Source organism: Callithrix jacchus, chromosome 6, assembly GCF_049354715.1.
Source record: "Callithrix jacchus isolate 240 chromosome 6, calJac240_pri, whole genome shotgun sequence".
Taxonomy (NCBI): domain Eukaryota; kingdom Metazoa; phylum Chordata; class Mammalia; order Primates; family Cebidae; genus Callithrix; species Callithrix jacchus.
The window spans coordinates 87,633,913-87,647,924 of record NC_133507.1 but is presented as its reverse complement, the minus strand read 5'-3'; the positions used below and the strand labels follow the sequence as shown (position 1 = coordinate 87,647,924).

The 14,012-nt window shown below is 38.5% G+C and overlaps 1 long non-coding RNA gene across 1 annotated transcript in view; it reads right to left on the bottom strand.

The window, feature by feature from the left end:
- Positions 1-9,496, bottom strand: part of LOC144576758 (uncharacterized) — a 28,025-nt gene extending 18,529 nt beyond the window's left edge. Inside the window, exon 1 of the long non-coding RNA XR_013519223.1 lies at positions 9,399-9,496. This is a non-coding gene — a long non-coding RNA (uncharacterized LOC144576758). The remainder of the gene's footprint in view (positions 1-9,398) is intronic.
- Between the last annotated feature and the right edge of the window lie 4,516 nt (positions 9,497-14,012).

Sequence of the window (14,012 nt, the reverse complement as noted above, 5' to 3'; positions counted from 1 at the left end):
TGTACAATAAAAATGGTAAAAATGATAAATTTCATGTTATGTATTTTTTACCAGAGTTTTCAAATATACTGTATTAGACACTGGCCTGGACAAATAATTTTGAATAATACCTCAAAAGCAAATGCAACAAAATCAAAAATAAACAAATAGGATTTAATTAAACAAAAGAGCTTCTAGACAGCCGAAAAAGCTCAAAAAAAAAAAAAAAAAACAGACAACCTACAGAATGGGAGTGGATATTTACAAACTATACATACAAAAAAGGACTAGTATTCAAATCTATAAAGAAGTTAAATGACTCAACAACAAAAAAAATCCGTTAAAATATGTGGTGAAAGATATAAACAGACACTTCTCAAAAGGCATGCATACAACCAAAAAACACATTTAAAAATGCTCAACATCACTAATCATCAAATCACAGTAAGCTACTAACTCACACTAGTCAGGATGGCAGTTATTACAAAGTCAAAAAATAACGGATGTTGGCAAGGCTGTGGAGAAAACGGAATGCTTAAACCCTTCTGATGGGAATGTAAATTAGTTCAGCCAATGGGGAAAACAGTGTGGAGATTTCTCAAAGAATTAAAAATAGAACTACATTAGACCCTGCAACTTCACTACTGGGTATATACTCAAAGAAAAATAAATTATTCTACCAAAAAGATACATCCACTTGTATGTTCATTGCAGCACCATTCACAATAGTAACGACATGGAATCAACCTAGGTGACCTTCAGTAGGGTGATGGATAAAAAAAATTTGGTACATATACGTAATAGGTTACTATGCAGCCATAAAAAAGAACAAAATCATGTCCTTTGCAGCAACATGGATACTGCTGGTGGCTCTTATCCTGAGCAAACTAATGCAGAAATCAAAAACCAAATATTACAGGTTCTCATTTATAAGTGGGAGCTAAATCTTGAGTTCACATGAACATAAATATGGAAACATTAGACACAGGGACTCCAAACAGAAGGAGGGAGTGAAAGGGGCAAGGGCTTAAAAGCTTCCTATTGAGTACTATGTTCACTATCTGACTATGTGATGGGAGCCCAAACGGCAGCACCACACAATATGCCCTCATAACAAACCAGCAAATGTACCCCCGAATCTAAAACAAAAATGGAAATTAAAAAAAAACCAATAATAACTAAAGCCACATGGTGGCTTGTACTTATAATCCCAGAAATTTAAGAGGCCAAAATGGGAAGATTACTGCTGGAGGCCAGGAGTTCGAGACTAGCCTGGGAACTATAGTGAGATCCTACATCTAACAAAAAAATCTGAAAATAACCAGGTGTGGTGGTGAACACCTGCAGTCCTAGCTACTCAGGAGACTGAGGCAGCAAAATCTCTTGTACCCAGGAGTTTGAGTCTTCAGTGAGCTGCAATTAGGCCACTGCAGTTCTGGCCTAGGCAACAGAGCCTGACCCAGTTGCACAATAGTAATAAAAAGAAATAATTTTTTTAAATAAAACAAAAATTAAGATAATATCTTACATGTTAGAATGAAATCATGTTCTCAGTTTGTCTTTACAACTTTTTGTGGTGTGATCTTTCCATGGCATGATCTGAAACCATTTGGGTTATGGACTTCATTACACTCTTCAAAATTATTGAGGGGACTTCTGTATCTGGTCAAGATGGAAGCAGGTAAATCCACTATAAAATATATTTTTGGTCACAAAAGAAGTCATAAAAAATTTAAAATCATATATATTATATTCTTTTACTAAAATGGACTTAAATTAGAAATCAATAACTCAAAGTTTAATACCCTCCAACTATTTGCTAACTAAATTAAACACTTATTAATGCCCATGGTTTGAAGAAGAATTGAAAGAGAACATTATAGAGTATTTTGAATAGAGTAAAAATGGAAACAAAATATGTTAATATCTTTAGATACAGCTAAAACAATATTTAGAGGGACATTTATGGCACTAAAACACACACTTAAAAGAAGAAAGTTTCAGCTTAGCTTCTACCTTACTAAAAGAGAAAATATACTAAATCCAAAGTCAGCGGAAAAATAAATAAATACCAAAACAGATATTAATGAAGTAGAAAACAGATTAAAAAAATAGACCAAAGTCAATGAATTTGTTTAACTTCTTAAAAAGTAATAAAACTCCGAGAGGACTCAAGATGGCGCTGTGAGAACAACCCAGGATTGAAGCTCTCGCTGGATGCGTGGAGAGGGTGAGTTGGGGAAGCATTTCCAGACGGATCTTAGTTGCCCACAGAACGGGGAAATTCCCAGGTATAAAAGAGACGCGGGATGCCAGGCAGAGGTCTCGGCTGGTGCAGCCGGCAGCCAGTGCGGCTCCGGCCCGTGCCGGAGCGCAGAGGCACTCCACAGCACTCCATACAAAAGTGCACTGTTACGGGTGCCCTGCTGAACCGGCAAACTGAGACCCGAGAGGGCTGAACTTCAGACTGAACGGGTCTTGAACTGTGACCCAGCCCAGGGAATCCCAGGGACTCAGCATTTGGGGGAGCACAGTGCGACAAACAAAACAGCGCTTCCAAACGCTCCCAGTGAAAAGGTTTTCTTAAAGCGCAGCTCCGCGGGGGAGGGGCGTCAGCCATTACTGAGGCAATCAGCCCCTACTGAGGTACACGCCCATTGCTGACGCAGCCTGCCGTTGCCGAGGCAACCCGGTACAACAGAGAGACTCCGCTGCAGGGCGTAGCCCGTGGCAACAGGGTGGAGACCACAGCAGAGGGGCAGAGCCTGCAGCAAAAGGGCGAACCTCACACCAGCAGGGCGGAGCCTCAGCAGGCAAAAAGTGACTACACTGCCTCCTAGCTGGGCAGGACAGTGAGGCGGTCACTCACAAGGAAAGCCCAAACCCACCCCCAGACAGAGCATCTAAGAAAAAAAGGGGTTTTCTTACGAGTTAGGTTGCAGCAGAACTAAACATAGCAGCCTAGCAGCCCTGAATGAACAACAGAGCTCACAGCTCAGCACTTGAGCTCTTACAAAGTACAGACTGTCTCCTCAAGCAACTCCCTGACCCCTCTATATCCATAAGACTGACATTTGGCAGACATCATCCTGGGACAAAGATAGCAGAAAAAGAAATTGGTAGCATCCCTCGCTGTTCCGCAGCTCCTAGAGGTGCACGCCAGACAAGCAGGACCTGGAGTGGACCTCAGCAGTCATACAGCGAAGGGGCTAGACTGGTAGAAGGAAAAGCAAGTAACAGAAATACTTCATCATCAACAATCTGGGTGTCCACTCAGAGACCCAATAGAAAAGTCAGCAACTACACAGATAACAGGTGGATAAATCCACAAAGATGGGAAGAAACCAGCGCAAAAAAGAGGAAAACACCCAAAACCAGAACACCTCGCCGCCTAGAAAGGACCAAAACTCCTCACCAGCATGGGAACAAAGCTGGATGGAGAATGACTGTGACGAAATGACGGAATTAGACTTCAGAAGGTGGATAATGAGAAACTTTTGTGAGCTAAAAGAACATGTTTTAAATCAACGCAAAGAAACTAAGAACCTTGAAAAAATATTTGAGGAAATGATAACAAGAATGGATACCTTAGAGAGGAATATGAATGAATTAAAGGAGCTGAAAAACACAATACGAGAACTTCGCAAAATATGCACAAGTTTCAATAGCCAAATTGACCAAGCAGAAGAAAGAATATCAGAAGTCGAGGATCAACTCAATGAAATAAAACGAGAAACCAAGATCAGAGAAAAAAGCGCAAAAAGGAATGAACAAAGTCTTCAAGAAATGTGGGACTATGTGAAGAGACCTAACCTACGTTTGATAGGCGTACCAGAATGTGATAAAGAGAATGAATCCAAGCTGGAAAATACTCTTCAGGACATTATCCAGGAAAATTTCCCCCACCTAGCAAGACAGGCCAACACTCTATTGCAGGAAATACAGAGAACACCACAAAGATATTCCGCAAGAAGAGCAACTCCAAGGCACATAATCGTCAGATTCAACAAGGTTGAAATAAAGAAGAAAATACAAAGGGCAGCCAGAGAGAAACGTCGGGTCACCCACAAAGGGAAGCCCATCAGACTCACAGCAGATCTCTCGGCAGAAACTCTACAAGCCAGAAGAGAGTGGGGGCCAATATTCAACATCCTTAAAGAAAAGAACTTTCAACCCAGAATTTCATATCCAGCCAAACTGAGCTTCAGAAGTGAAGGAAAAATAAAATCCTTTGCGAACAAGCAAGTACTCAGAGATTTTGTCACCACCAGCCCTGCTTTACAAGAGCTCCTAAAAGAGGCACTACACATAGAAAGGAACAACCAGTACCAGCCATTCCAAAATCACACTAAATGCTAAACAGCATCAACATAATGAAGAATCTACAACAACTAACAGGCAATACAGCCAGCTAGCATCAAAATGGAAGTATCGAATTCACATATAGCAATATTAACCCTAAATGTAAATGGACTAAATGCACCAATCAAAAGACACAGACTGGCAAATTGGATAAAAAGCCAAAACCCAGCAGTGTGCTGTATCCAGGAAACCCATCTCACATGCAAGGATACACAAAGGCTCAAAATAAAGGGATGGAGGAAGATTTACCAAGCAAATGGAGAGCAAAAGAAAGCAGGAGTTGCAATCCTCGTCTCTGATAAAATAGACTTTAAAGCAACAAAGATCAAAAGAGACAAAGAAGGCCATTACATAATGGTAAAAGGATTGATACAACAAGAAGAGCTAACGATCCTAAACATATATGGACCCAATACAGGAGCACCCAGATACATAAGGCAAGTTCTTAACGACTTACAAAGAGACTTAGACTCCCACACAATAATAGTGGGAGACTTTAACACTCCACTGTCAATATTAGACAGAAAATCAACAAGGATATCCAGGGCTTAAACTCAGACCTGGAGCAAGCAAACCTGATAGACATTTACAGAACTCTCCACCCCAAATCCACAGAATATACATTCTCCTCAGCACCACACCACACCTACTCTAAAATTGACCACATAATTGGAAGTAAAGCACTCCTCAGCAAATGCAAAACAACTGAAATCATAACAAACAGCCTCTCAGACCATAGTGCAATCAAGTTAGAACTCAGAATTCAGAAACCAACCCAGAACCACACAGCTTCATGGAAACTGAACAACAGGCTCTTGAATGTTGACTGGGTAAACAACGAAATGAAGGCAGAAATAAAGAAGTTCTTCGAAACCAATGAGAACGAAGACACAACATGCCAGAATCTCTAGAACACATTTAAAGCAGTCTCTAGAGGAAAGTATATAGCAATAAGTGCCCATATGAGGAGAATGGAGAGATCCAAAATTGACACCCTATCATCAAAATTGAAAGAGCTAGAGGAGCAAGATCAAAAAAACTCAAAACCCAGCAGAAGACAAGAAATAACTAAGATCAGAGCTGAACTGAAGGAGACTGAGACACGAAAAGCCCTCCAAAAAATCAATAAATCCAAGAGCTGGTTTTTTGAAAAGATCAACAAAATAGACAGACCACTAGCCAGATTGATTAAAAATAAAAGAGAGAACAACCAAATAGATGCAATAAAAAATGATAAAGGGGAAATCACCACAGATTCCACAGAAATTCAAACCATTATCAGAGAATATTACAAACAACTCTATGCACATAAACTAGTAAACATGGAAGAAATGGATAAATTCCTGGACTCCTGTGTCCTCCCAAGCCTAAACCAGGAGGAAGCTGAAACTATGAATAGACCAATAACAAGGTCAGAAGTCGAGGCAGCAATTAAGAGCTTACCACACAAAAAAAGCGCAGGTCCAGATGGGTTCACAGCCAAATTCTACTAGACACACAAAGGGGAGCTGGTACCATTTCTTCTGAAACTATTCCAAATAATCCAAAAAGAGGGAATCCTTCCCAAATCATTTTATGAGACCAATGTCATCCTGATACCAAAACCCGGGAGAGACTCAACAAGAAAAGAAAACTTCAGGCCAATATCCATGATGAACATAGATGCAAAACTCTTCAATAAAATATTGGCAAGCCGATTGCAACAGCAAATCAAAAAACTTATCCATCATGATCAAGTAGGAGTCATCCCGGTGATGCAGGGCTTGTTCAGTATACACAAGTCTATAAACATAATTCACCACATAAACAGAACCAAAAACAAAAACCACATGATTATCTCAATTGATGCAGAGAAGGCATTTGACAAAATTCAACAGCCCTTTAGGCTAAAAACCCTCAATAAACTCAGTATCGATGGAATGTATCTCAAAGTAATAAAAGCTATTTATGACAAACCAACAGCCAATATCATACTGAATGGGCAAAAACTGGAAGCATTCCCTTTGAAATCCGGCACTAGACAAGGATGCCCTCTTTTGCCACTCCTACTCAATATAGTACTGGAAGTTCTAGCCACAGCAATCAGGCAAGAAAAAGAAATAAAGGGTATTCACATAGGAAAGGTGGAAGCCAAATTGTCTCTATTTGCAGACAACATGATAGTATACCTAGAAGACCCCATCGCCTCAGCCAAAAAACTCCTGACACTGATAAGCAACTTCAGCAAAGTCTCAGGATATAAAATCAATGTGCAAAAATCACAAGCCTTCCTCTACACCAATAACAGACTTAAAGAGAGCCAAATCAAGAACAAACTGCCATTCACAATTGCTACAAAAAGAATAAAATACCTTGGAATACAACTCACAAGGAACATAAGGGACCTCTTCAAGGAAAACTACAAACCACTGCTCAACGAAATCAGAGAGGACACAAACAGATGGAGAAACATTCCATGTTCATGGTTAGAAAGAATTAATATCGTGAAAATGGCTATATTGCCCAAAGTAATTTACAGAATCAATGCTATCCCCATCAAGCTACCATTGACTTTCTTCACAGAACTGGAAAAAACCACCATGAACTTCATATGGAACCAAAAGAGAGCCCGCATAGCCAAGTCAATTCTAAGCAAAAAGAACACAGCAGGGGGCATCACACTACCGGATTTCAAACTATACTACAAGGCTACAGTAATCAAAACAGCATGGCACTGTTACCAAAACAGAGATATAGATCAATGGAACAGAACAGAGGCATCAGAGGCAACACAACATAGCTACAACCATACAATCTTTGATAAACCTGACAAAAACAAGCAATGGGGAAAGGATTCCCTGTTCAACAAATGGTGCTGGGAAAACTGGCTAGCCATGTGTAGAAAGCAGAAACTGGACCTCTTCCTGACACCTTACACCAAAATTAACTCCAGATGGATTAAAGACTTAAACATAAGACCTGGCACCATAAAAACCCTAGAAGGAAATCTAGGCAAAGCCATCCAGGACATAGGTGTAGGCAAGGACTTCATGAACAAAACACCAAAAGCATTGGCAACCAAAGCCAAAATAGACAAATGGGACCTAATGAAACTCCACAGCTTTTGCACAGCAAAAGAAACAGTCACTAGTGTGAATCGGCAACCAACAGAATGGGAAAAAATTTTTGCAGTTTACTCATCTGACAAAGGGCTGATATCCAGAATTCACAAAGAACTCAAACAGATTTACAGGAAAAAAACAAACAAGCCCATTCAAAAGTGGGCAAAGGATATGAACAGACACTTTACGAAAGAAGACATATATGAGGCCAACAATCATATGAAAAAATGCTCATCATCACTGGTCATCAGAGAGATGCAAATCAAAACCACATTGAGATACCATCTCACGCCAGTTAGAATGGCGATCATTAAAAAAATCTGGAGACAACAGATGCTGGAGAGGATGTGGAGAAAAAGGAACACTTTTACACTGTTGGTGGGAGTGTAAATTAGTCCAACCATTGTGGAAGACAGTGTGGCGATTCCTCAAGGCCTTAGAAATAGAAATTCCATTTGACCCAGCAATCCCATTACTGGGTATATATCCAAAGGACTATAAATCGTTCTATTACAAGGACACATGCACACGAATGTTTATTGCAGCACTGTTTACAATAGCAAAGACCTGGAATCAACCCAAATGCCCATCGATGATAGACTGGATTGGGAAAATGTGGCACATATACATCATGGAATATTATGCAGCAATCAGAAATGATGAGTTTGTGTCATTTGTAGGGACATGGATGAATCTGGAGAACATCATTCTCAGCAAACTGACACAAGAACCGAAAATGAACCACCGCATATTCTCACTCATAGGCGGGTGATGAAAAATGAGATCACATGGACACAGGGAGGGGAGTACTAAACACTGGGGTCTATTGGGGAGAAAAGGGGAGGGCCAGTGGGAGGGGGAGGTGGGGAGGGATTGCCTGGGGAGAAATGCCAAATGTGGGTGAAGGGGAGAAAGCAAACAAAACACACTGCCATGTGTGTACCTATGCAACTGTATTGCATTCTCTGCACATGGACCCCAAAACCTAAAATGCAATTACAAAAAAAAAAAAGTAATAAAACTCCATCCGGACTGATCAGGAAAGAGAAAACATGTTAATTAACAATGTCAAGGTTGAGATAGGTGATGTCACTAAAAAATTGCCAGATATGGCTGGGTACAGTGGGTCACGCCTGTAATCCCAGCATTTTGAAAGACCGAGGCAGGCTGATCACCTGAGGATGGTAGTTTGAGACCAGCCTGGCCAACAAGGAGAAATCTCATCTCTAATAAAAATATGAAATTAGTTGGGTGTGGTGGTGCATGTATGTGATCCCAGCTACTCAGGAGGCCGATGCAGAAGAATCGTTTGAAACTGGGAGGCAAAGTTTGCAGTGAGCCGAGATTGTGTCATTGCACTCCAGCCTGAGTGACAGTGTGAGACTTCATGTCAAAAAAAGAAAAATTGACAGATATTACAACTATAACTTTATGCCAACAAATTTGACATCTTAGATAAAAACAGTTTCTTAAAAGACTTAAGTTACTAAAGTTTACTTCAGAACAGTTAGATAACTTGTGTATTTCTATATTCACACAGTCACTGCCACCCCTAAACTGACCACTCTGGGAGAGCCTGGAAATCATCCCACCACTGCCTTTTCCAGCCAGCACCTGCATGTACCACCAATAGGACCTAAGGAAAATAATGCCTGGGCTGGCTTTGCAACTCCACTGTTCTAAACGATGCAGTCCAGGGGCCTGAAGATCATCCAGGCCAGTCTACACTGTTGGCATGTGAGCACTACTCCCAGGGACTGAAAGTTGGACCCACCAACCCTGCTATTACTACCATAGCTAGCACTCACCTGCATGTACTACCTGCAGGCATAGAGATGACTGAAAATCACATAATAGCCATCACCAACACCAGCATGCACCATTCAGGACCCAGAGGTCACTGCCACTGATATCACTCATGCCACACCTGTGGTCAGGGTCTGTAAAGCCACTTACCCATCTGGCCCACCACTGCCTCTAACAGCTTCTAAGCAAGCCACCTGGAGGCCCAAGAATTGACCTGCCTGGATATGCTAACACTGGTACCAGCATATGTCACTCTGCTGACCAAGGACTGGCACAGCCAGCCCACTGTTGTCACCACTGGGAATAGTCCCCAGCAAAACTTCACTATGACCACCACTTAAAACTGCACCCTATCCCACCAAGGAAATCACAGACACCATGGATGCTATTTACATTTGAGAAATCATACAAACTACACTACTCATGTACCTAGAATCAAAGTCAAAGTACCATATCCAGCAGATACTATAGACACATATTCAGGAAAAAGTTTTCCTCTCTGAAAGCAAATTCAAAACATAAGGAGAAGACATTGTTTCACCAGATGCTTGGATATCAATACAAATACACAAGAAACATAAACGGGAAAGAAAATATGCCACCACCAAATGAATAAAATAATTCTCCAGCAACATAGCCCATCTAAAAATAAATTTGTGAAATCCTGGAAAAAGAATTAAAAATAATAATTTTAAAGAAATTCAGTGAGATAAAAGAGAATGCTAAAAACAATACAAAAAATCAGAAACCAATTAAGAAAATAAATGGGAAATAACCAAAGAATAGATATTATTAAAAAGAATCAAACAAATTCTGGAACTAAATAATTCATCCAATGACATACCAAATATATTTTTAAACATCAACAAGAGATGAGATCAGTCAGAAGAAATAATTTCAGAATGTGAAGACAGGTCTTTGGAAATAATCCAGTCAGACAAAAATGGAGACCTGAGAATCATGCCATCCCTGACTAACAGAGCTGGCTCTTGTACATACCACCAGGGTGCCAGAGGACAAGACATTCGGCCTGGCTTTGCAACTCCTTTGTGCCAAAGCATGCTGTCCAAGGGCCTTGGAATTGCCCGGCCCAGGCTACTACTGAGAAAAAAGAAATAAAAAATTTTTTAAAGAATCAAAAAGAATGAATAAAGACTACATGAAATATAGGACATCATAAAGCAGCCAAATGTTTGAATTTGTGGAGTCTCAGAGGCAAAAAGAAATAAATGGTGTTAGAAAACATTTTTTTAAATAGATTAAAAGCTTACCAAGTCTAGCCAGAGATTTAGACATCCAGATAAAGAAGGCTCACAGACCCCCTGAATGGATACAATGCAAAAAGGTCTTCTCCATGGAACATCATAGTCAAACTGTCAAAAGTCAAAAACAAGGACAGAATGCTAAAAACAGCAAAGGAAAAGCATCCAGCCATCTATAAAGAAATCCTCATTAGATTAACAGTGGATTTCTCAGCAGAAACCTTACAGGCCAGGAGAGAATGAGATATTTAAAATGCTAAAAGAAACAACTGGCAGTCAAGAATAGTGCATTCAGCAAAGTTATTCTTCATGAATGAAGAATAAATAAAGTTTTTTTCAGACAAGTGAAGGCTGAGGTAATTCATTACCAATAGACCAGCTATACTAGAAATGTTTGAGGGAGTCCTACATCTGGAGTTGAAATAATGATATCTACTATGAAGAAAACACATGAAAATATTTTTTAAACACTGGTAGAGTAAACATACAAGCAAGAAAGAGAAAATACTTTAATGTTAGCATTATAGAATTACTAATTGACAATAAGAAACAATAAAAGAGAAAAAATGATATATAAAACCACCAGAAATCAGTTAATAAACTGCAAGAAATAGGCTATCAGATAGCACTAATCACCTTGAAAATAAACAGATTAAACTTGCCACTTTAAAGATAGATTGGATGAATGAATTAACAACCATGACTTAAGAATATGCTGCCTACAAAACACATCCCACTTGTAAAATAAGTATGGAGAGAAAATAAAAAGATGGAAACAGGTATTTAATGCAAACAAACACCAAAAGCCAGCAGGAGCATACTTATATCAAATGAAACAAACTTTAAGACAAAAGCAGTATAAAAATGTACAAGAAGGTCATTATATAACAATAAAGAGATCAATTCAGCAATAGGTTATAACAATTCTAAACGTATATTCACCCAACACCAGAGTATCCAGATATATAAAGCAAATATTACCAAATTTAAAGGGAGAGGTAGACTCCAATACAGTAACAGTGAGGGAGTTCTATAGCTCATTCTCATCACTAGACAGATTATCTAGGCAGAAAATTAAGAGTGATACACTGGATTTAAACTGAACCTTAGACCAAACAGACATTTACAAAACATTTTATAAAGCACCTATAGAATACACATTTTTCTCATCAGCACGTGGAATATTCTCCAGGATAGAAAATATGTTAAGCCATGAAACAAGTCTCAACAAACTTTAAAAATCAAGTGAAGTATCTTTTCAGATCACAATGCAATAAATCTATAAATCAATAATAAGAGAAATTTTGAAAGCTGTACGAATGCATGGAAATTAAAGCATATGTTCCTGAATGACTATTAGGTCATGTAAGAAATTAAGGAGATAATTTTTAAAATTCTTAAAACAAATGATAATTGAAACAACATAGGAAAACCTATGGGGTACTGTAAGAGGAGTGTTAAGAGAAAAATTTATTGCAATAAAAACAAAAAAGTAGAAAATTTTAAAATAATCTAAGAGTGTACCACAGGAGCTAGAAAAGCAAGAACAAACCATAGCCCAAATTAGTAGAAGGAAAGAAATAATAAAGATTAGCACAGAATTAAACCCAAAAAAGACTAAAATAATAGAAGTTCATTAAAATGAAAAGTTGGTTTTTTGAAAAGATGGACAAAACTGATAAACCACTTGCTATACTAAGTAAGAGAGAGAGAGAGAGAGATCCAAATAAACAAAATTGAAAATGAAAAAATGAGACATTACAAGTGATATCACAGAAACACAAAAGTTGTTTCAAATACCACTATGAACAACAATATGCTAACAAAATGGGAAACCTAGAAGTGGATAAATTCCTGGGCACTTACAACCTACTATGGTTGAACAAGGAAGAAATAGAAAACCTGAACAGACTGATAATAAGTAATGAGATTGAATTGGTAATAAAAAGTTTTCAACATAGAAGCATTCAGGACTCAATGGCTTCACTGACAAATTTTACCAACTTTCAAAGAACAAAGAACAATTATTCTCAAACTACTCTAAAACATTGAAAAAGAGAGGATTTGTCCTGGCTCATTCTACAAGGCCAGCATTTCTATACACCAGTAATGATCCAGCTGAGGACCATATCCAGAAACCAATTCTATTTATAATAGCTTAAAAAACAAAACAAAACAAAAAAACTGGGAATAAGTTAACCAAGGATATGAAAGATCTCTACAAGAAATGCTATAAAACTAGTGATATTGAAGAGGATAAAACAAAAAAAAAAATACATCTTATGCTCATGGATCAGATGGATTAAGATTGTTAAAATGATTATATTGCCTACAGAAATCTACAGATTTAAATGCAATTCCTATTAAAATACCAATGCCACATGTAAATAGAAATTCTAAATTTGTAAAGAATCAAAAAAGAGCCCAAATAGTCACAGTAATCCTGGGGAGGGGGAAGTTGCAGGTATTATGCTAACCAACTTCGAAATATATTACAAGACTATGGAAACCAAAACCACATAGCATTGGTATAGAAACAGAGACACATAAATAGAGATCAAGGGAATCAATATAGGGTCTAGAAATAAATACACTTAATTACAGCGAACTGTTTTTTTACAAAGATGCCAAGAACGCACAGTGGGGAAAGGTCACCCTCTTCAATAAACGGTACTGGCAAAATTGGACATCTTTGGGTAGAAAAATAAAACTAAACCCTTATCTTTCACCATATACAAAAATCTACTCAAAATAGATTAAAGATTGAAATGTAAGAAAGACCTGAAATTATACAATGACAAAAAGAAAACATATAGGGAAGATACTTCAGGACATTGGTTTAGGCAAAGATTTTTTGTCTAAGGTCACAAAAGCATAGACAACAAAAGCAAAACAGACAAATGAGACTTTATTACTCTAAAAGGTTTCTGTGCAACAAAGGAAACAGCAGAGTGAAGAGAAAGCGTGTGGAACAGAAGAAAGTATTTCCAACCTGTTTCTCGAAAAAGAAATGAATATTCAGAATATATAAGAAACTCAATAGTTCCTATAAAGAAATTTTAAAATGAGCAATGAACATGAATAGACATATTTTTAAAAGAAGGTTGTGTTGGCTGAGAATAGGGGCCCACACCGGTAATCCTGGCACTTTGGGAGGCTGAGGTGGGTAGATCACTTGAGGCTAGGGCTTGGAGACCAGCCTGACCAACATGGCCCAACCCTGTCTCTACCAAAAATACAAAAATTAGGCTGGCTTGGTGGTACATGCCTGTAATTCCAGCTATTTAGGAGGCTGATACATGAGAATCTCTTCAACCCAGTAGATGGAGGTTGTAGTGAGCTGAGATCACACCACTGCATTCCAGGTGGGGTAACAGAGTAAGACTCTCTCTCTGTCTCTCTTAAAAAAAGAAAAAAAAAGAAAGAAAGAAAAGAAAAAGAAGACTGTGTGAGATCATTCTTACATTGCTATAAAGAAATACCTTAGACTTGGCAATTTATA